This window comes from Aegilops tauschii, chromosome 6 (genome assembly GCF_002575655.3).
Source record: "Aegilops tauschii subsp. strangulata cultivar AL8/78 chromosome 6, Aet v6.0, whole genome shotgun sequence".
In the NCBI taxonomy this organism is placed as follows: domain Eukaryota; kingdom Viridiplantae; phylum Streptophyta; class Magnoliopsida; order Poales; family Poaceae; genus Aegilops; species Aegilops tauschii.
Genome location: NC_053040.3, coordinates 16,008,144 through 16,010,972, shown reverse-complemented (window position 1 = coordinate 16,010,972; position 2,829 = coordinate 16,008,144).

Sequence of the window (2,829 nt, the reverse complement as noted above, 5' to 3'; positions counted from 1 at the left end):
GATTGGTCCTCCCACGATGAACGGATCATTGGTGATGACGATGGCTTCGATTTCCCTCTCTAGGAGTGAAGTTTCCTCAGCGGAATCTCTCCATCGGAGAGCAAAATTGCTCCTGCCCAGGTTCTGCCTCGAGACAATGGCGCTTCGTCCCCAAACCTTCCTTCTAATTTTTTCTAGGGCAAATGGCATCATATAGGAGAAGCTGGGCCCCTGAGGCCTGCCAGGGGCGCCACAAGCTTGGGGGGCGCGCCCCCAGGCTTGTGGCTACCTGGTGGGTCCCCCTCTGGTATTTCTTTCATCAATAATTTTAATATATTCCAAAATAATTCTCTGTCAATTTTCAGCTCATTTGGAGATGTTCAGAAAAAGTGCCTCCGATGTAGCCCTTTCCGGTCCAGAATTCCAGCTGCCGACAATCTCCCTCTTTATGTGCAACTTGCAAAATAAGAGAGAAAAGGCATAAGAATTGTGTCACAAAGTGAAATAATGGTCCATAATGCAATAAATATCAACATAAAAACATGATGCAAAATGGACATCACGGAGTTAGATGGCAGTTCCTTACCCCCCTAGTCTTAGAGGGTACGATCTTGGTCTTACCGTCCTTTAGATTCTTCATAGTGATCAACAAATATAATTCCCAATGACTCAACAAATAGAGTTGTGCTCCCCGAGAACGGCGCCAGAAAAAAGTCTTGATAACCCACAAGTATAGGGGATCGTGACAATCCTTGAGGGTAGTATTTCACCCAAATTTATTGATTCGGCACGAGGTGAGCCAAAGAATATTTATGAGTATTAACAGTTGAGTTGTCAATTCAACCGCATGTGAAGAACTAAATATCCGCAACAAAGTGTTTAGTAGCACAGTAGTATGATAGTTTGATAGAAACGGCAACAATAGCAACAGTAACAAGAATAGTAACAAAAGCGGTTTTGTAGTGATTGTAACAACAACAACAACAACAACAACAACAACAACAACAAAAGTAACTTAGCAAAGATCAATATGCGAAAAGCGTAGGCAATGGATCAGTGATGGATATTTGTGTTGGATAACATTCATCATGTAACAGTCATAACCTAGAGTGATACACAGTAGCTCCAATTCATCAATGTCATGTAGGCATGTATTCAATATATAGTCATACATGCTTATAATTTTTTTTCAAGAGTACGCCAATAGCATACCATATTTTTATAGAAGGCAGAGAGTATAACTACAAGAAGCCAACCACGAATGCGAACATATTTTTATACGTGCTTATAATAAGAACTTGCATGACATCTTTTGTCCTACCCTCCCGTGGCAGCAGGGTCCAAAGGGAAACTAATGTATATTAAGGCATCTTTTTAACAGAGAACCGGAACAAAGCATTACACATGGTGAATACATGAACTCCTCGAATTATAGTCATCCCTAGAGAGTGATACGTCTCCAACGTATCTATAATTTTTTATTGTTCCATGCTGTTATATTATCATTCTCGGATGTTTTATAATCATTTTAAAGTCATTTTATATCATTTTTGGTACTAACCTATTGACATAGTGCCAAGTGCCAGTTGCTGTTTTCTGCATGTTTTTTACATCGGAGGAAATCAATACCAAACGGAGTCCAAACACAGCGAAACTTTTTGGAGATTTTTTTTGGACCAGAAGACATCCAGTGGGCCGGAGAAGCACCTGGGGGGTGCTCCAAGGGGAGCACAACCCACCAGGGCGCGCCTGGGGGCCCAGGCGTGCCCAGGTGGGTTGTGCCCACCTCGGGTGCCCCCTGAACCGCCCCTTTGCTCTATAAATACCCCAATATTCCAGAAACCCTGTGGGAGTCGACAAAAACCAATTCCACCCGCCGCAGAGTCCAGAACCACTAGATCCAATCTAGACACCATCACGGAGGGGTTCACCACTTCCATTGTTGCCTCTCCGATGATGCGTGAGTAGTTCTTTGTAGACCTACGGGTCCGTAGTTAGTAGCTAGATGGCTTCCTCTCTCTCTTTTGATTATCAATACAATGGTCTCTTGGAGATCCATATGATGTAACTCTTTTTACGGTGTGTTTGTTGGGATCGGATGAACTTTGAGTTTATGATCAGATCTATCTTTTTATACATGAAAGTTATTTGAGTCTTCTTTGATCTCTTATATGCATGACTGCTTATAGCCTCGTATTTCTTCTCCGATATTTGGGTTTTGTTTTGCTAACTTGATCTATTTATCTTGCAATGGGAAGAGGTGCTTTGTAGTGGGTTCGATCTTATGGTGCTTGATCCCAGTGACAGAAGGGGAACCGACACGTATGTATCATTGCTACTAAGGATAAAATGATGGGGTCTATTTCTACATAAGTAGATCTTGTCTACATCATGTCATCGTTCTTATTGCATTACTCCGTTTCTCCATGAACTTAATACACTAGATGCATGCTGGATAGCAGTCGATGTGTGGAGTAATAGTAGTAGATGCAGGCAGGAGTCGGTCTACTAATCTTGGACGTGATGCCTATATAATGATCATTGCCTGGATATCGTCATGATTATTTGAAGTTCTATCAATTTCCCAAGAGTAATTTGTTCACCCACCGTTATCTATTTTTCTCGAGAGAAGCCACTAGTGAAACCTACGGCCCCCGGGTCTCTTCTTTAATATATTTGCCATTCTGATCTATTTTCCTTTGCTTTTATTTTGAGATCTATTCAACCTAAAGCACAAAAATACCTTGCTGCACTTTATTTTATTTGGCGTTTGATCTATCAATATTTACTACTCTCTCACGCCCGTTTGCCAATTTCTGGCGCCGTTACCCGAAAGGGATTGACAACCCC